Below are 22013 nucleotides of genomic sequence, written 5' to 3' on the forward strand. Positions count from 1 at the left end.
TGATGTGGTATGTGTACGATTTATAATTTTTTCTTGAAATAACTACCTCAAACTAGCATATATGTTTATAGTAAAAAACTACAAAAACAAAAGCTTTGAGTATTTTCTTTGTTTTTTCACTGTGCCTTAAAAAATTATCATTTATTTACCTTATTTTTTAACAACAGAATTTTTTTTAAAAAAGAGCGAAATGATTGTCCCTGACTCAACATGTTAATTTATGACGATATCAGTAAAGATACTTAGCAAAATTTTAATTACTACATTTATGTTCTTTTTCAGTACTGCTAGGTAATAGCAATGAGTTTGCAAGCTTGTTCACTTATACAAGCTGGGTTTAATATGGTGTGCAGTACGGAGCCCAAGGTCTCCAACTATATTTTGAGTATTTGTATTTTGAGTTGTATTTTGTATTTTGAGTATTTAAAGATCAAAGAACATTAAGAAGTTCTGTCTCTGAACTTCTTCCTCCTAATCAAAAACTTATTTCCCAGTTAGATTGATTCAGTTAATTTTGACCTAAGTTGAAATTCAGGTTAAATTCATCACTAAATTGGAAGAGTGAAAGGAATGAAACTAGCTAATCTCACTTAAAACAATCTATTAAAAAAATACTAGGACAAGATTCATAGACTCACACAAAATTGCCAAATATATTTTACTTTAAACATTGGCTTGATCATGTCTGTTTTAATATGTAAATATTTTACCTTATTTAGATAAATTCTTGGTGTTTCTAAAAACGTAAGCCTCTTGAATCTTTCTCCTGAATTGAGTGACAGACCGAATCTTTTTCTGCTCCTAGAAACTTGGAGCCATACTTATGCCCACATAAATCAGTGTGTGGGTTAAAAGGGCAGCAGTTCTCCACTTTTTTCCCACCAAAACACAGTGACATTTAAAGCGTATTTAATATTCACTGTCCAACATACTCTGCTCACTCTGAACTGCCACCTGCAGTAAGGAAGACCTCTGGTTTGCATGAAATACCCGCATAAAATTTCCGTAACCCTGAATTTTCTCTCCAATCAATCAGTAATACACAAGTGTCATAAAACCATAGTCAAAACTACTGCGGTTTTTTGCCTTATTCTTGACTCTGTTTTACATTCTTATGCTTGTTTTCCTTTCTTCTTTCACTCCACTTTTAATTTGTGCTATCTTGAGTTTCATATAGCCTTATAAGTCACCTTAAATCCTTTCTAGAAGAAGGAATAAATAAATCATCATTCCATGTATCTGCAAAAGCAATCTTTTCTTGTTTACATTAGATAAAGCCTTAAAACTTAACTCCTTGCTGCCTCTCAACTACTCTCTACCATATTGAACATGGAACTATCAAAATCCAAGTTCCTTCCTTTTTGCTTTTATCAATGTTGTTTGAAGATATTAAAGGCTACATACAAAAAAATACAGGAAAAACATCCATGCGCAAGTTAAGTTTAGAGGCCCATGACAGAAATTAAATTGTTTGCACAAATAAAGAAACTGCTTGCTACACAACTTTAATGTGTAAAGAATGTAAAGCTTCCAGTTCCTTGCAAATATGGTTACTCAAATAGTAATAGCTCAGTTACACAGCAAGAATTTTTAAGTGCTCTGATGTAACACTACTATATTTTGGGCATTGGCACATGAGCATTCATTTTAGCGCTATTTTTAAAATCACTAATAAACACTCCAAATAGCAGAACAGAGCCTCTGCTCAATTGAGTCCGCCTGAGTTGTTGTGAAAGAAAAAACGTCTAAAAGAATCATATTTTTATCTAAATCTGAAATGCCTCCTAATCTATTTGAAAAAGTAGGCATTTATAAAATTGGAGCTTTCATAAAGTAGTTTAGAGTTTAGTGTTATTATGAGAAAAATTAGTTATAAAAGCAATAAATGCATAGCAGAGTAGCTTCTATTCATTCCATTTTATAGAAATAATGTCCTTTTATTTCCCCCAAAGTTATCTAACCAAGCAACAGATAATCTATTATTATAGGATTTGCCTTACACAGCAAAATTTGATCTTAAAAAGTTTGACACTTCACTCACCTAATGCAGGACAGAGTATTGCCCATACACAGATACTAAGTCAATTGTCTAAGCAATTTCTTGTACTTAGAAATTCAGTGCCACTATTACAGCTCACAATTTGGCTTATGATGCATCTGTAAGCAAAGAGCCTGACAAGCACCCTAGTGTATTTCAGGATGACTGACAGGACACAGTGGCTCAAGCAGAAAGGGGGGATGGGTGCTCTTAAAGCAATACACTAATGAAGACCGACATCAAACAGCAGAATCAGACTTAAAATTATATTTTTCAAATCTGCAATGAAATAATGATATATTGTCCAGTATAAGCTTTTAAACATAACTTTTGTGTGCATTACGTTCCCAAAATATTGTAAATTCCAAAGCAGCTTTAAATTTTTTATTTGAAAGAAAAAATGTGAAACAGACACGCTATATGATACCTCCTGGAACTTATCAAACTTCTAAATGACTTAAGAATATTTCAATTATTTTAAGCAGAAATTAAGTCAGGGTACCTGGAGAAAAGTAGTTCTGATTCATATTTTTGCCAATCACTCTTGCAAAGTAATTTAACTGATGAAAGTAAATTAAATGTCAGAGTTACTACCAGAAATAGGGGTAGGAAAGCCCAGTAGTTTGCCCCCTGCTGTGTTTCTTTCTTACGGTCTACTTCTGTGGTTAAAAAATAGATCAAAAGGGGCACCTGGGTGGCTCAGTCAGTTAAGTGACTGCCTTTGGCTCAAGTCATGCTCCCAGGTTTCTGGGATCCAGCCCTGCCCTGCACTCTTGCTCAGCAGGGAATCTGTTTCTCTCTCCCTCTTCTTCTGCCCCTCCCCCTGCACGTGTTCTCACACTAGCTCACACTCTCTCAAATAAATAAAATCTTAAAAAAAAAAAAAAAGTAGATCAAAAGATTAGGAAATTTCAATAATGGCTATTTCCATATTAGTTTCACTTCAGAAAATATTTATTTAAGGGGTACACTGGCTTCACTCTTCACGTACATAATTTTTTCTATATTATTTTACAACACTCTGCATTGCTCAATCCTTTTTTATAGCAATCATTCCTATTAGGAAAAAAAAAGGGGGGGGGCTACTTATTTTTAAACGCAATCCCTAATTTAGCCAGCAGAGGGTATCACTTGATTCAGAAAGTCCACAATATTGCCTCCAATGACATTTATTTTTATACTTGAACTACAAACTGGGACACACCATCTCAACTTTCCTTATTAAATGTGTTTAGAAATATCCCATTTTATTCTTGATTTTCACATAGCCTATGTTAATGTTTAGTACTTCTCATCTCTGACAAAGTCTACCATTATTTCTTCCTCTCCCAGCTCACTACCATCCAAATGGTAGTGAAAGAAAGGCTAAGAAGTAGCAGAATTTGGTTCAATGATCAAAATGACTTCCACAATCCTAGATTTTTTTGGGGGGGGCGGAGGAAGCAAGCAAAGAAACAAAGTTTTACATAAAGATTCCAAGTCCCTTTAGAAAATCTAAAACAAATGCCAAAGAAAATAAAACTACACTATAATACAAAATAATTTCTCTTCAAATTTACATATACAGTTGTAAACTGTTTAATATTTTCTAAATGCTTTGTTTGGTATTTGCTATTTGTCCATTATATATTAGGAGCCACAGGCTAACTTTAGAAGACAGGGTTCCTGTTATCACAACATTACTATATTTCTCATGAGCATACAATGTTACGACTAACAATGTCTTCATGCAAGCTACAAATTCTTTTTTACAAATTCAATTTGGAATAGCATGAACATTGATTTGCCTGATTTACTCTAAAAATAAAGATTTTATAATCTAAATAGCCAAAATCATTAACTACCACAAATTTATCTTGACTGAAGATAAAAATTTTCTATGCTTCTCTTAAGCTATTGTCACAAACATTAAGTTTACTAAGTTAACTTGGTAAAAATAAAACAGATCTAAAGGCTCAAAGAGTGATCTCTCTTTTCATGCTCCTGGACTTACCACTAATGATACATGCTTTATGCCCAAGTATTAAATTTTACAAAGAAAAAAGAAATAATCATTCTCTTCCTCAATTGTCATTCAAAATAGGAAATTATAGTTTCTTTTCCTTTAAAAGAAAATTCTGTTTCTGATAATGAAAGCAACTGCTGAGTTCCTTACTCTATAAAATCATTTTTAGTAACTGAATGGGGCAGTTTCTTTCCTCATATAATAACTAATGGTAGCCATGTAAAAATCATCTTTTATACTTGGAAATAAAGTATAACATCTCTTCAACTTCTATGGGTTCTTCCAAGAAATTTTGTATCTTTAATTTTCTGAACTGATACATTCCCTATAATATAAAAGAGATACTTAGAATTACTTCTCAAATTAACTTATAAGCTATGCCTCCATAAGAAAACTGAAAAGTCAGTTTTGCAAGTAATTTACTTGTCATTTTTGCCAATCCAAAAAAAAATCTAAAAACATCCAATTTTAGAATATACAGATAACGGACATCTAACTACCTAATTTTGTTTTCATCTAACTACCTAATTTCATCTAATCACTTTACTTTCCAACTGTGAGTTTGGTTCCTGACACAGGCTCTCCTGAAGTATGTTTCAATCAGCAATTTTTGGTTTCCCTGAGTGCCTTAGGAACCTACATCTAAAGGCCTTGTTAGCCGCAATTCTATTTGTGGCTAAAAAAAATTTTTCAGCAACAATGCATGCAGCAGGGGGACATTGAATAACTAGTGAATAGATACTATTTTAAATAATCCTTTTTACTTTTAGCAAAAATGCCTCCATACATTTTATGTTCTATTTGAATTTTCAATACACTTTTTATATATTTTATTTTCTGTGGGTTTTTTTAATATATTTCAGTTTATATTGAAAGCTACTTACTAATTCCCTAAACTACTGCAGTGGGCTCATAACAGATAATATTCACACCAATGAGAAAGCTCTGACTCCGACACACATTAGGTAGGATGAGTCTGAGGTCTAAGTGGCATGTGCAAAAATGGGTAATATCGAATGGGCACCTGAAATGCAGAATCTTGAAGCCCAGGAGAAATATTAAGCTTAGAAAAAGAGATATGGTAACTATGCATCCATGTTATGCCCTAAACCATGAGACTAAATGAGTTCTTCCAAGGTTCAGAGAAGAGGAAGATAAGGCAGCCAAGGATAGTACTTTGCAAAACAAGTGCCCATTAGGAATAGGAAGAGAAGGTGAGAAATGAAAAGAACAAGCAGAAACATGAGAAAACCGGGTTCAAATTCAAGGTCTACTTTGCTTGCTGATGTCTATGTTGATCACTTTTATTCTGTTTTTCCCATGTTGTGAAATGAGACCTACAACGTTGCTATGAAGAACTGCTTATAAAAATTAGCCACAGGGACACCTGGGTGGCTCAGTGGTTGAGCGTCTGCCTTCGGCTCAGGTCATGATCTCAGGGTCCTGGGATCGAGTCTTGCATCAGGCTTCTCACAGGGAGCCTGCCTCTCCCTCTGCCTGTGTCTCTGCCTCTCTCTCTCTCTCTGTGTCTCTCATGAATAAATAAATAAAATCGTTTTTTTAATTAGTCACAGAATCTAATGGAGTGCTATGCACAGTGTTAAATAATCACTGATTATTGTTATTATGTGGAAGATACTTCCCTTTTTGTGGAATTTTACTTTTCCAAAGCAAAATGCCATTGAGTCTTAGAAGGCTGCTGTGAGAGATAGCAAACAAATTGCTATCTGATGTCAAAATGGATGAAGAATCATTAAGTCTACGCATTTTTATTTAGCAAATTGAATCCATTTCACCAAGGGAAGTCATCTACCCCATCCATGATGGTAATTTATAATTAGGTAATAAGGAAACATATTCCAAAATGGAAGAGCTTAAGCTCTGCTTCCAAAGTTGTAACAAATTCTAAATAAAGAAAAAAGAAGAGTACATTAACACATATTAATAAAGGATCTATTTAGAGAATTAGACACGGGATGGTGAAAGGACAGAATACTGAACTAAAAGCAAAAGAACAACAATAAGTAAAAAATAGAAACCTCTAGTGTCTTGTTCCCATGTAAGACTTATGGAATTGGGCCAGGACACTTCATTCCAAAGCAGACAGCATCACTGGCTGAGGCTGCATTAGAGCAAGGGGAAGGAAATCCTTTCTCCCACTCTGCTTCCAAAGATAATAACAGAAAACTAGAGAATGATGGATTTCACTACCAAGAGGACATGTTTATTTTACTCATGTCCCCCACTGGCTCTCTAAAAGTCAAATATACTAATTTTGCATTGTAGAGCAAAAGAAATATATGTACAAAGACAATCAATTTTGCAAGACTCATAATATCCCTAAATTGTCCAAAGAACACCTGCTATATTCACTAAGCTTAAACGATACCAACATTCCTATCAGGCCTCCAATTGTACTGAAAAGAATAAGGCTTATCACAGAGGAGGGTAAAATAATTAAACTCCATCATAAGCATAGTGATTCACATTTCTGCAACTCTAAATATTAATAACCATGCCCAACAGTCTGAGTAACTCACACATTCATGCCCCAAGCCATCCCAGCCTTCTTTCTCCTGGATCTTACGACCACAGAATTAGGTTGACACAATTAATCATGCTCCACAGATAAAGTTCAACTGATGGAACTAGTCTATGAAAAGCCTGTTTTATTTTATTTTTTATAGTCATATTCTACATCCCTTGCTTCAGTTCCATTCCCCTCCTCCCTTTCTACAGGTATCCACTGTGTAATAGTTAATGGTTACCTTCCTAATCAACTTTCTATAACTCTTCTGATGTACATGTTTACAATGATATATAGCTTTATGTGTGTATGGACTCTCAAATTTTCAATGTTGGACTTCCTCTCTCTACATCTCTCTCTCTCTCTTTCCATTGCTCTCTCTCTCTGTTTCTGTCTCTCTCTCTCCCCCTCTCTGTTTTTATGTTTCTGTCTGTGTCTCTGTCTCTTCCTGTCCCAACATTATGCTTTCATGGTCTATCATGTTGAACTACACATATATGTGTTAAACACCACACGTTTGCACAAGCAACACAAGTCTCCCTTGCCTTTCATAGCTTTGGAAGCAGAACATTAGATTTCCCAGACTTCTCTGCATCTCAGAATGGCATGTGAGAATAGCATGCCAACAAGGTATAGCAGATAGACCTCTGCTGAGATGTCTTCTGGCAAAGCTTTTTCTTTCCCTATAAAAAGGAAATCAGATAATGTTGCTATGACCCTTCTCCCCTCCTTCTGTCTCTGATATGATGCCTGGATATGATGCAAAGCTAAGAAGGAAAGATGACAGAGCAAAAGTACAGAAAGAGCTCAGGTCCGTCATCAGCTCTGAACCTACAGACTCCTTGTTATTTGAGAAAAATTAGTTCCCAATTCATATAATTGATTTAGTTTATTTTCCACGTGTAGAATTCTATCAGATGTATTTATAGCGTATTTATCTGTCCATATCTCTATTCAAGAACATTCAGGTACTATCCAACTCTTTGTTATGGTAAACAACACTATAATAGACATTCTCATACATGCTTCTTTGTATAGATATGCAAGAGTCCCTCTAATGCATACACTCTATTATGGGCTGAAGTTCATCCTCCCCAAAATTCATGTCTGTAATTCTGACTCTCTATTCTTTAGAGTATGACTGTATCTAGAACTAGAGCCTTATAAGATGTGATTAAGTTAATATGAGGCCACTGGGGTGGGGCCTAATCCAATAGGATTGGTGTCCTTATAAAAAGAGATTAGGACAGACACCCAAAGGGGGATAATCATGTTATTGCAAGAAGATAGCCATTGATAAGCCAAGTAGAGAGACCCCAAACTCGCCAACACCTTGACCTTGGACCTTTAGCCTTTAGACTACAAAAAAATAAATTTCTATTGTTTAACTAGTCTTTGATACTTTGTTATGGCAGCCCTAGCAGACTAATACAATTCAAAGTAGAATTTCTGGGTCAGAATGCATTTGAGCATTTAATTTCAACAAATATTACCAAATTGGTCTTTCAAAACAACACCACCAGCAGAATATGTTGGTTCACGTGTTCCCATCTCGTCCCCAGAACAAGATATTGTATGACATTTCAACTCCTGCCAACACAAGAAGTACAAAAGTGGATCTGATTGTTGTTTTAACTTAATTGCATTTTTGATTACCAATGTCACTGGTGATCTGTTTTGGGCTGACGAGCCAGCCATTCAAGTATCCCTTCTGTGAACTGCTTAGCAGTACTTTTTACCCCTTTTTCTCACAGGCTGCCTGTTTTTCCTCACTGATTTCTAAGAATTCCCTATATATTCTATAGAAAATTCATTTGCCAGTAATAGTCTTTGAAAATACCCTCTCCCGGGGATCCCTGGGAGGCACAGCAGTTTAGCGCCTGCCTTTGGCCCAGGGCGTGATCCTAGAGACCCAGGATCGAATCCCACGTCGGGCTCCCGGTGCATGGAGCCTGCTTCTCCCTCTGCCTGTGTCTCTGCCTCTCTCTCTGTCTTTCTCTGTATGACTATCATAAATAAATAAAAATTTAAAAAAATACCCTCTCCCTGCTTAATATGTGTCTCTTTGTATCCATAAACATTCTACCATCTGTATATGAAAGTTCCATCTTCTTCACATCTTTACAGATACCAGGTGATTACCATACATTAATTTCTACCAATATAATAAGTATAAGGTGCCCCATCATTATTTTAATCTGTATTTACCTAGTAACTAGTGAAACAAGCTAAATATCTTTTCATTTATTTACTGGTCATTCCAATATTCTCTTCTCTGAATTACTTTTTCCCTTATCATTAACCTATTTCTCTATTGTTCTTTTCCTTATTAACTTTTTAAGAATTCTTTCTAAAATCTTTCACTAAACCATTTTTGTTTAATGATCTATGAGTTGCAATTTCCATATTAATACCACATGACAAAATACCCTACAGCTCAGTGGCACAAAACAACATTTATTCTCTCTTGTGCATTTTTAGGTTGGCTGGTGGTTAGGTTGGCTAATCCACGACGGGCCTGGCTGGGCTTACTCCAAGATCCAGTTTTGGAATCAAAATCTGTTCTACATGTTTCTCGTCCTCCCTGGACAAGTAGGCTACCAGAAGCATGTTCTTCCCATGGCAACAACAAAAATACAGAAGGGCAAGTGGAAAAATACAAACTAAAACTACTTCCCAATTGCCAGACTGACAGGGAATCCAGTATCTCTCTAATCCCTCAAATTGTTCAAGAACTCCAGGAGTCTCTTGACCCCCATATCTCAGAGACAGAAAACTAGAGAATATGATTAGAATACAGATGGGCCCTGTTGAAAGCTGCTAGCGTTCTGCTTCCAGCACACACTTCACTGACGAAAATTGATCCCCTGAAGTCCAGTGTGACCTTTTCGCCTGCTGCATTCTTGCCTTTGCTGCTACCATTACTAACATTGGCCACAGTGATTCTTCAAGAAAGAACCAGCCTGCTCTCTCAGAGGTATGGAATGACATCCATGCTTAGAGCTTCAATTTGCCAAACACAGTGGTTGAGTCAGGAAGGCCTCCTTCTGCTTCATCACCCACAAGCCCAAACAGCCTCTCCCACCAGGTCATGCAGGCCACAAAAAGCATTCTTAGTGTAAGGTCTCTAATGTTCTTTCTTACCAAGTCCTTTCTTATCCAGGACCAGCTCAACCCATTAAGAAGTTTCTATAATGAATACACTATAAAAGAAAGAAGTCCAGGTCTTCATTCTTTTCCTCTCTGAAGGCCCCTGGACTCTTTACAAATTTCTCCAGTCCTCCAGTTTTGACCAGCCCTGCAGGTGAAGGAAGACTGGAAAGGACAACTTTATCAAACCAGAAAAAGACCTTCTTACACCAGTACCTTAGACACAAAAGGATAAATATCTCATAATGATCTGCAAACACTGGGGGAACCTTATGGTTACTGAATAAAAATACAAAATTCCCAGTTAACTTTGAATTTCAGATAAACAATGAATGGTTTTCCAGCATAAGTATGCAATATTTGAGACATATTTATACTTTAAAAAAATACTGCTTGTTTACCTGAAATTCAAATCTGTGTGTCTTGTATTTTGCTAAATCTGGTCACTCTAATTTCCATATTTCATGAATGGGACAAATTGTGGGGAGGGGCAACTAAAACTCTCTTGTACCTCAATTTAAAGCAGCCACAGAACCAGAAGCTCACATCCTGACATCCTATCAGAGAAATGAGGTTGACAGAGCCAACCGAAAAAAAAAAACAGTTCTTGACCCCATTACTGCACAGGAGCTGATTTTTAGATAGCCAAATGTGATTCCTGGTTACCTCCCAGCAATACATCTCTAAATACACTCTGCTGGAAGATCTTAGTTCCCAGAAATGCAATATGGGATACAAGGAGACAAAGGAAGAATGACATATGTTGCCCTGAGATATGACAGCCCCAACAGGAGGGGCAAAGACACAAGAAAAACAATGGCAGAAGGATATTCTAGAGATGAGGTTTTATGCATCTCTTTTAGAAAAAGGAGTCTAAATGAATCTAATTTAATTTCTTTAAATTATCTAGGGTTAAATTCACCTCCAAATAGAGGACCAAATAATAGGAGTTGCCCAGTGGATATGTACCTCCTGTAGCCCGGAAATGTACGGAGATTTAAGAAAGACGAGATTTAAAATTTAAGTGAGAAATTCTGTAATTCAAAGTTGATAGTGATGAAGCTCGAAGAAGATATACATATCTCCCTTATGACAAACACCAAATAAATCTCATCTTTCAAAAATAAGCAGACAGGAAAAAAAATCCAAAATTAAAAGAGTATATAACATAGGAGTAAGACAATGTCTTAAAGATACCAAGGGAGGGCAGCCAGGGTGGTTCAGCAGTTTAGCGCCACCTTTGGCCCAGGGTGTGATCCTGGAGACCCAGGATTGAGTCCTGCATCAGGCTCCCTGCATGGAGCCTGCTCTTCCTTCTGCCTGTGTCTCTGCCTCTCTCCCTGTGTCTCTCATAAATTAATTAATTAATTAATTAATTAATTAATTAAAAAAATAAAAGATACCAAGGGAAATTATCCTCAAAACAAAATTTAGAATATATCTACACTGTGCTCTCAGTGAAATACCCAAACACATAAATTCTAGAACAGAAGTGATGTAGAGACAAAATAAAATGAAAAGAAAACTGACTCAAGTGAGAGGTCAAATAAAAAGAGACCTAGCAAAGATTTAAAACTTTTAAAAATCAGCAAAACCAAAAAGACAATAAATTAATTTTTAAAAATCACAATTGGAGAAATCACTCCTCTCCTTCATCTGCTGCCTCTCTATAAGCAAGAGAGAACTTGATCATTCAAAGAGCAAAAGAAGCAAGGAATGGAACTGCTGCCCTAGACTTAATTCTTACCAACAAAGAGAAATATGTTAGTGAAGTGAAAGTGACAGGAACCTTGGGGAAAACTGAACATATCACCTTAGAGTTCATTAGAGCCAAGGAAGAAAACACAAAGCAAATAAGACAAGTATCTTAGATTGTTTAGCAGTTCAGAGAAAATGTAAGGATGTTCCAGTCAGAGATTCTACGATGAAAGATAGCTCAAAAAATAAAGCCCACTACTGCAATTATATGACGAAAATACAGGAAAGAACATACATAAATATAACTCAGTGTGGTATAGAAAGAGCTTTCTGAAGAGCTGAGATTTTTTAAAGAACATATAAGAGAAGAAGGAAGAAAGTAAAGATAAGAATGAACATCAGTATGGTATTGGTTTATTTACAAAGTGGACTAAACCTAGGATGAGCAGAGACATGAAAAATATTCAAAACAGGGGTAGCCCCAGTGGCGCAGCGGTTTAGAGCCGCTTGCAGCCCTGCGGTGTGATCCTGGAGACCTGGGATCGAGTCCCATGTCAGGCTTCCTGTATGGAGCCTGCTTCTCCCTCTGCCTGGGTCTCTGCCTCTCTTTCTCTGTGTCTCTATGAATAAATAAAATCCTTTAAAAATTTTTTTCAAAACAATACAAAACCTTTAGGCTGTACTTGAGAAAGAACGACGAGAAAGGTACAATGCCCATTTGTCATGATATTGACAAATAACAGAGAGAAAGGAAAAATCACAGTATTTTGCATTTGCTTTCATCCTGTCTACCAAGGAAAATGCTCTTTACAACAGAAAGATTGTGCCAACAGTCTTGAGAATAAATTGATAAACAAGACAAAAGACAATGAAGGACTGTGTAACTGTTTAGATCAATGTTCATTTCCAGGTGTCATCTATTCCAGTAGGGTTCTCACTCTCAGCACTAATGACATTTTGGGCTGGATAATTCTTTGTTGGGGAGGCTGTCCTGTGTGTTGTAGGATGTTTAACAGCATCCCTGGCCTCTACCCACTAAATGCCATTAGTACCAGCCTCCCACTTGTGATAACCAAAAAATGTCTCCAGACATTGCCAAATGTCCCCCCGGGGAGTAAAAAGGACCCTGGGTTAAGAACCACTATATTACAGAGCAGTGAAAATTTTGCATATATCATCAAAGAATTATTGTTTGCATCTTTGAGTAATCACGGTGTTGAGAACTATATCAGAAAGGTAGATTCTAAAAATTAAAACCAGTAAATTTGATATTGGTCCCCAGAAAATTTTAACACAGTATCAAAATTTTATTAATTAGAAGAGAACAATGATCTAATGATATCTTGGTATAGTTTCATTAAGAGCCACTCATACAAATGTGATTTAATTTTCTTTTCTTTTTTCTTATATCATTACTAAAGAGGGTAAATTAGTTTCATTAAAACATTTTTAAAATCTCTTATGAAATCTTTCACAAGATAAAGAAATATAAGCTGTCTCATTAACTGTTGGTCTGAGTATATATCAGTAAAACCTCTCTTGAAGGCACACTGATATGCATAAAATTTTATATGCACAAAGTAATTCTTAGATAAAGCAATGCCACTTTTGGAAATCTCAACATGTGTATAAAGATGCATGTCAAGGACTGCAGCATTGTTTGTGGTAACCAAAAAGCTAGAAACAACCTAAAAATGTGCGTCAATTAGGGACTAAATAAGTTGTCACATATTTCCTGACAGAGGGTCAGGAAAAGCCTTAGAAATATACAAAATCCAATTGGACATCATTTGCCTATCAGTGAGAAGATACTAAAAATATTTAACCAACAGCATGGCTCAGGTCCCAACCAGAGCTTAGCCTACAACTGAGTCTTAGAAGGCGCCTTTTGTGCCAACTGCTTATCTTTTAATTGCTGGGTCTAAGGAAGGTCCCAGACAAGAGGCCAAGTAGAGGAAGGCTACTAGTAGTGATGAGAAGGGATACAAAAGTACTTCATATTTTAACCCTTTGTATGGCCTTACTAGGCAATAACAGTCTTCAACTGATAAACAGAAATAACATTAAAATATTCCAGCATAGCACAGGGCAATAAATTGGTTAAATTCAACCAAGTGGCAGCTATGATAAAGAGTGAATGTATATGTACTGATATATAATGATACATTAACCTTTGTTTTAATTTGCAGCAGAAACTAATAGCAGTTTTTGGGGTCAGGGCAGGAGGAAGATTTACTTTCGTTGCACAATCCTCTATGGCAGATGCTATAGGTTTGCTAACATCCCTTCCAGCTCTGGCCCAGCTTTACTCCTCTAGATTTCAAAAACCAAATACAGCTTGGGTGAGATTTTAAAAGGCCACAGGCATCAGACAACTCCTGGGAAAGCTGTGGTGGGGCTTCTGGTGCCGAGACCGAGAATCCAGAATGGTGGAAGCTAGCACATCTGCAGGACTGTCTCTCAGGTACAGTTGGACAATTTCCCTGTTGCTTCATCTTTGGCTGTGTCTCTGGGTCTCCTAGAGAATCCACGAACTATCTAATATCATTTATGAAACTCTGTAGACTCTTGGCTGCAGTAAAGAACTGTAGCTAAGGCACTCTTTGTTAAAACTAAAAATAAATGTGTAAATTTAACTAATTCAGTTTAAAAGAATATTTTTATAAGATTTTTTTTAAGCATACAAGCTGGATGGTGGTACAGTTCTGGCCTGAACACATCTGGTCAAAGAGGCAAATCCAAAATAACCAGCCTAGGATCTGGGTCTCAAAAGACCATCTGAATGTCAGCTGTGTCCAACCACCAGATAAAACGTTACACTAAAATTCATCTAGAAATGAACATTATGTGATCATATCTAGGAAAATCTTGGGGGCGGGGGTGGAAAGTAAGAGAGAATTAATCCTTCCAGGTATTAAAACATGTCATGAAGTGAAATTATTTAAAAAGTAAGGACTGGGGATGTCTAGGTGTCTCAGTCGGTAAAGCATCTGCCTTCAGTTCAGGTCATGATCCCAAGGTCCTGGGATTGAGTCCCACATCAAGCTCCTTGCTTGGTGAGGATCCTGCTTCTCCCTTTACCTGCCACTCCCTCTGCTTGTGTGCTCATGCACACTCTCTTTCTCTCTCTTTCTCTCAATCTCTCTCTCTGACAAATAAAATCTTTTACAAAAAAATAAGAATTAGATAAAAATTAGATACAAATATTACTGTAACAGAAAAGAAGGTTGGAAAACAGACTCTAATTATAAATTTAGCTTATGATAAAGATGGTATTAAATTAGCAGGGAAAAGAGTTATTCTTAAATCATATTGGATCAAATGAATAAACATTTGGATGAAAACTTAACATAAAACTGACTCCTAGCCTCACTTCTTTGCTCAAAACCAACTCCAGATGTAGCAAAGACTAAAATTCTGAAAGAAAATATAAGGGAAATTATCTGTAATACATTTATGCATACTAGTTAAAGCAAAAAGTCATTTAAAGGAAACACAAAAGGGGCCCCTGGGTGGCTCAATCAGTTAAGCATCTGCCTTGGGCTTAGATCACATTCTCAGGTCCAAGGATCAAACCCCAGGTCAGACTCCCTGCTAAGCCCCTCTCCCTCTGCCCTTCCCTCCCCCACACTGCTCATGTTCTCTTTTTCTCAAATAAATAAAATCTTAAATAATTTTTAAAAAATAAAAAAATAAAGAAAACACAAAATCCAGAAGTCATAAAGAGGTTTAAAATTTTGAAAACAAAAATATTTTATTTTCTGCATTATTTAAAAATAAAACATAAAAGTCAAAAAACAAACAACAAATTGGGGAGAAATACAATGCACTAAACAGACAAAAAAAAGGTTAATTTGCTTAATTTACTATGGAAAGAAAATGGACAAAGAATGCAAAAAGGCAATTTATGTAAAAAAAATACAATGGACTAATAATTATTTTTAAATTACACATTACTCATAATTAATTAAATGCAAATCAAAAGAACATGATATCATTTTTACCTATCAGACTGTCAAAAGTGAAAAAAAATTTTTAAAGATTTTATTTATTTATTCATGAGAGAGAGAGAGAGAGGCAGAGACTCAGGCAGAGGGAAAAGCAGGTTCCATGCAGTGAGCCTGGGTCTCCAGGATCATGCCCTGGGCTGAAGGCAGCACTAAACTGCTGAGCCACTGGGGCTGCCCCAAAAGTGAAAATTTTGAAAGAATATCATCAGTGCTGGTTAGATTTGTGGACAATAAGCTCTCAGCATACAGCTAGTGAGAATATAAATTGATACAAATTTCTTGAATAGAAATATGACAATATCTGTCAAATTCTAAATTTTGCATACTCTTAACCCTTTGATTGATACTTCCAATTAAATGTAATTCTTAAATTTTAAAGTGAGCATTTTCAAACTCTCATAGCCACTCTAGAATATGAAGCTTCCCCAAAAAGTTAAAAATAGAACTACACTACTAGGTATTAACCCACAGGATACAAAAATACAGATTCAAAGGGGTACATGCACCCTGATTATTATAGCAGCATTATCAACAATAGTCAAACATGAAAAGAGCCCATGTGTCATCAACTGATGAATGGATAAAGAAGAGGTGGTATATATGTACAATGGAATATTACTCAGCCATCAAAAAGAATGAAATCTTGCCATTTACAACAACGTGGATGGAGCTAGAGGTCAGTCAGAAAAAGACAAATATCATATGATTTCATTCATATGTGGAATTTATGAAACAAAATAGATGAACATATAGGAATGGAAAAAGAGAGTGAGAAAGAGGGAAGCAAACCATAAGAGACTCTTAACAATAGAGAACAAACTGAGGGTTGATGGAAGGAAGGGGTTGGGGGATGGGCTAGATAGGTGATGGGTATTAAGGAGGGCATTTGTTATGAAGCCCTTTTTTTTTTTTTTTTTGGTAATGCAAAACCAATTTATTTCCATGTACAACAATGAAGATTGGGATACTATTAAAAGTAAAGCAGTCTTCTGTCAAATAGAGATCCAGATTTTTAAGTAGCTGCTTTTGGGAACTACTACGATGGAAGACTTGCTGTGTTGCCTTCAGATGTTAAGCCTGTCTGTCTGATGCTTCATCAAACTGTTCCGACATGCCTTCCTTCGAAGTCAGCCTTTCTAATTCCTTCTGATAGCTATGCTGGTATTCCAGATATTTTATGTTCCTCTTCTGTTTACCCACGAACCTTTTCAGGAATTCTAAGAGATCAGTTTCATTCTTCTGAGAAGCCAAGTTCTGCAGGTCTTGCAGGAGCTTGTGTAATGCGTTTTCTAACTCCAGAGCCATCACTATAGCTTGCACGTTCGTTCCCCAGTACTCTCTGTCAAGTCTCTTAACCACTGGAAGGCAGACTTTACTCTTACGCTCCTTCAGGTATCTTATGAACTGCCTTGTGTGTCCTTTCTTCACCTCAACTTGGTCTTGGAAAAAGGGGACATAAACAGGTGCATCCGGGTCTTCACTGGGTATTGTATGTAAGTGATGAATCACTAAATTCTACTCCTGAATCCAATATTATACTATATGTTAACTCACTAGAATTTAAATAAAAATTTGAAAATAAATAAAATGAGCATTTCTTTAGACTCAGTAATTCTATTTCCATGAGATTATCCTAAAGATAGACTCATAAAAATACATCAAGATGGGACGCCTGGTGGCTCAGCAGTTAAGTTCCTGCCTTCAGCCCAGGGAGTGATCCTGCGGTCCTGGGATTGAGTCCCCCAGCAGGCTCCCTGCATGGAGCCTGCTTCTCTCTTTGTTTGTGTCTCTGCCTCTCTGTCTGTGTCTATCATGTATAAATAAATAAAATCTTTAAAAAAAAAAAGTACATCAAGATACAAGAATAAGGATATCCATCACAGCACAGCAACATGAAAAAACTAAAACTACTAAAAACAACAAACATCTATCAATACAAAATCGGCTAAATGAATTATGCTACATCCATGTAAAATACTATGAATTTGAAAAGAATGAAATAGGTCTATATGAATTAGTATGCATCTGTCTTAACTAAATGTAACTGTCTTAAGTGGGGGAGAGGGGCAGGTCAATATGTATATCATGCCCTCTTATTCTTGACCTAAATTGGGATTCTGTAAACTAGCAAGAAGAACGTAATGTATGGATATTGCATAGGCAACCAACAGTGCTAATCACAGGTTATTTGATTCTGAAAAACTAGCATTCCTTTGTTATCTCATAATGGGGAAAATAGAACTGCTGAATCTAACTGAAAAGCAAGTTAACCTTGCAAACTCCCATGGAAACATGACCAAGGAGCCCCAACCCTGGACTAAGACAGACACTGATACCTCTTCTGGAGAAGCACAGAGAAAGCAGTTTTTTTTTTTTTTTTAAGATTCCTTCATCACTAGCCACAAACAAACACACATTAGAGGTCAAAGCCTTACTTTATTCACTAGTATCTATCCCCAACATTAAGAATAATGTCTGACATACAAGTCATCTAGAATGAGTGTATTAATTAATTCCAAAGCCAATACCAGAGTAGACTCAATATAGTACTTTTGCCAACCCTGCCTGGGGACAGTTTGCATTAATACCACCTCCAGAAACCTCATCAACTGAGACCTGGTCATTCATTTATTATCTAATTGATTGTATACCTCCATCCCAATTATTTACCCTGTATGCATAGACTGAGGAGATAAATACTGTATGGTGTAATTTAAGCAATGCTATGTAAAGCCAGGTCTGCAATGATATAAGTAGCCTGTAAGAATGTAAATCAATGACTGCTTCCTTCATCTAAAAAGTCTTGCTACAAAGTCTTAGAGTGTAGAAGACTTAATTCTGTTAGAAACTTATTTTCTCCTTTCATGTAACAGACTGAGAATTGCTGATCATATTTTGAATACAGCTAATATAAAGTAGGGCATAAGTGCTCAAGTTCCACTACTTGAAGACCTTTCTTTGCACTAAACATTGCTGTCATCAAATCTATTTCCCCACTGTTGGAGGGACCTGAAGCAGAAGTACACTGGTTAGGATAAGAAAGACAGGAAAAAGAGGTAGGAGTAGGGGTGCCAAATAAAGTTGACCTAATTTATGATTTGGCACATAGGAACTCAAAATAATTTCTCAAATCCTGGAAGTTAGTGATTAAATTGGTAGCAGATTAAATTGGCTGTGTCCCAGGCACCAATAATACAGTTAAAAACCGTAATTAAGCATGTGAAAATCACGTGCAATAGCTAATAGTCCTTTTCACTTTCAAAAATTCTGCAGTCTCAATTATCTGTCACTTTCCATTAGATCTGCAACTTGACTAAACTCAGGAGTTCCACCCCATAGTACCATGTCACTTAAAATCTAGTATCTGAACAAAAATGTGAAAATCACACTTTTTGAGTCTCTAGACTAACATTCCCATGAGCCAATGGTCCTTAAGTAAACACAATTTTTTTAAGTCCTCATTACAAAGCACATAGTTTCTCCTCAGGCACGATTGAGCCGCCAACTTCTCAAATCTTAATCTCTCTATCACAAAGGAAAAATAAAAATATGACAACAGAAGTTCATAGGAATTAGAAAAGGGTACTCCCATTCTTCCATAGCTTTGGTCTTCCTCTAAATATCACTGAAAAAGAAAACTTCATAATTAAAAAATTTTCAATATAAGCAAAATATATTTTTTAAGAATTCACAACCCTGAGACGACTGGGTGGCTCAGCGGTTGAGCGTCTGCCTTTGGCTCAGGTCGTGATCCCCACCAAGTCCTGGGATGAAGTCTCACATCAGCCTCCCCACTGGGAGCCTGCTTCTCCCTCTGCCTGTGTCTCTGCCTCTCTCTTTGCATCTCTCATGAATAAATAAATAAATAAAATCTTTAAAAAAAAAAAAAAAGAATCAGACCTATACATACAGAGAACAAACACATGGTTGCTGGGGGAGGGGCGAGGTGCTTGGAGGAAGAGAGAGTAGGTAAACAGGAGTGAGAGACACAGGCTTCCAGTTATGAAATTAACAAGTAATGGGAATAAAAGGCATAGGGAAAAGCATAAAAAGCATAAAAAGCATAAAAAACATAGGGAATATAATCAATGATACAACAACATTGTATGGTGAAAATAGCTACACTTGTGGTGAGCATAACGTTACATATAGAGATGTAGAATCATTGTCATATGCCCAAAACCCATGTATCATGGTGTGTCAACGATATTCAAATAAAATATTTTTTAAAAAAGAATACAGCTTAAAGAAACAATCTTCAAAATAAATACATACACTCAATAAAATCTTAAAAAAAAAAAGGAGGGGGGGAACGCCTGGGTGGCTCAGCAGTTGAGCGTCTGCCTTTGGCTCAGAGCCTGATCCTGGATCCCCAGGATCGAGTCCCACATCGGGTTCCCTGCGGAGAGCCTGCTTCTCCCTTTGCCTGTGTCTCTGCCTCTCTCTGTGTGTCTCTCATGAATAAATAAATAAAATCTTTTAAAAAATAAATAAATACATACATACATACATACACTCCCAAAAATATTTACCACAGCACTTGGGTATTAAATTATAATTAATAAAATTATATCCATTAACTTGGAAAAAAGGTTACACAGCAATTTAAAATAATATCTATGTAAAATAGGAAATATACATGGAAAATGTTTTGGTATAATGTTAAATGTAAAAGCAAGGTCCCAAATTTTATCTACAGTATTACTGCAATTCATTTTAAAGTCAGTCATGCAGAGAAAAAAAGACTAAAAGGAATACATCAATGAGATTACAAGTAATTTTTTTCTGTGCTTTGAAAATTCCTATAATTCCTACAGTTCCTTCAAATTTCTGTGCTCATATTACTTTTATGATTAAAATAAGTTTTACTATAAAATCCCAATAATTTACTCAAATAAGAAGATGCAGACTAATTTATAGGAGGGTAACAAAAAAGCTGTGTCTAAACTGTCTGTATTTTGGGTGTCTCCACTGAACAAATTTGTCCTTTGCTAATACTGAGGTCACTTTTTATAGTGGAGAATGAAATTTTAATAGCACATCCAAATGTGCCATTCAAATTTAACTGTTGATAATCCACATGTCCAAATCACAACTATTTTCAATATGTTGAGCTTTCATTCTGTCTAAATAAGCTAACCACAAACCCAGAAACAAAGCTAATTTGAAATCTTGTCTGTCAAAAAGAAAAAAGAAATCTTGTCTGTCATATATGTGTGTTCTAAGCAAATCATTGGATTTCATGTATCTTCAAAGACATTGTAATAGGCTTTCTTAGTGGTGTAGATCAGTGACTCAAACTTATACAATCAATGAATTTTCTGATGCCTAAACTAAATTTCTTCTGGTTTCTCTTTGAACTCATCCCTTCCAGTTCTGTCCTGCTGCAAGTAAAGGCAACTGTTCAGTTACTCAGATCCCATCAAACAGTGACCTTCGCTTTATATTACTGATTATTACATCCTATATAACGTGATTTTTATTTGATTATAAGTGGTGGTAAAACAGTTCTGAGAGAACTCAACCTCTTAATTTTACTGCCAATTATAAAATACATACATGAGACAAATATTAAATTCAGGAATTACTGCTTTTGCTGCCATCTCATTTGAAAAATCTTCCATTTACTGTGAACAAGCTTTTGGTTGAAAGTAAAATCCCTTCAAACATTTTCTATCTTTGCTTCCTTTTGCCCCAACCCAGCACAAGCATCCAGGCCGTATCTTATCTTTTCCTGCACAGTATTGCAATCGGCTTTTTATAGCCAGAAACTCTCTGAATGCAAAGCACGACCTTGGCTACTAGCTTCCCCTGGCACTAGTTCGAAAGTTATTTATAACTTTAAAATTAGCATGAAAGCCTACATTTCTCATCATAACTACTCAAAACATTCCCGTCTTATATAATAATGTAATGTACTTTAATCCAGAAGGAAACCCCACATTTTAAGCCTACAATATATAACTAAGGCAGAGCAATTCAATGCAGAAACAAGAATGGACTCAAGTCCAGCTCTTCTCTTTACAAACTTGACTCTTACCTTTCTGTTGCTTTCTATAAAGTAAATGTTTTTAAAAATTCGGCTCTTGTAGGGAATTTTCCAGAAAGAGTTTTTTTGGGGAAAACAAAGAAGACGACGACTTCTTAGTCAGAGTTACAGAGTACCAAATTAAGAGGCAGTGGCAGTGGGGCAGTCACTTTAGCTGAGCGTCATTCACCCAGGATAAGAAAGAAAGGGGAGGTTACAAACCAGGGTGGGTGGTATCTAATCCTGAACTGCTAGTCAGTGACCTCACTGACAACTTGTTACTGAAAATACTTCGTTGAAAAAGGCCAGACACATACTTTGCCTAGAGATCTACAAACATAGCTGTCAGGAAGCTCTGAATAAGTTAGATTTGCATTTCTCTAGTCCCTTTCCAAAATAAGGACCTCTTTACATCTAATTAAACCTGATGGCTGGAATTATGGAGAGTGAAAAAAATGATAAAGCAAGGATAAAGGAGTCCAGGAAATCCACATATCAAAAGATCAATTATGTAAAATACAGTGTCTTCAATACCACAGGATGATGTGTCATATCTG

At 36.1% G+C, this 22013-nt stretch overlaps 1 protein-coding gene across 6 annotated transcripts in view; it reads right to left on the minus strand.

Moving 5' to 3' along the window:
- The window catches only part of CTNNA3 (catenin alpha 3), a 1674060-nt gene that overhangs the window by 1650485 nt on the left and 1562 nt on the right, over window positions 1-22013 (minus strand). For 2 of the 6 annotated variants that reach the window (XM_072756139.1, XM_072756136.1), the window contains exon 1: window positions 2042-2185. The exons of 2 other annotated variants lie outside the window; for them this stretch is intronic. The gene's annotated coding sequence lies outside the window, so the exon portion shown is untranslated. Of the gene's footprint in view, window positions 1-2041; window positions 2186-21468; window positions 21650-22013 lie in introns of those variants that run through there. 2 more of the 6 variants (XM_072756140.1, XM_072756137.1) reach the window with 2 other exon arrangements.

Source organism: Vulpes vulpes, chromosome 4 (assembly GCF_048418805.1).
Source record: "Vulpes vulpes isolate BD-2025 chromosome 4, VulVul3, whole genome shotgun sequence".
In the NCBI taxonomy this organism is placed as follows: Eukaryota; Metazoa; Chordata; class Mammalia; order Carnivora; family Canidae; genus Vulpes; species Vulpes vulpes.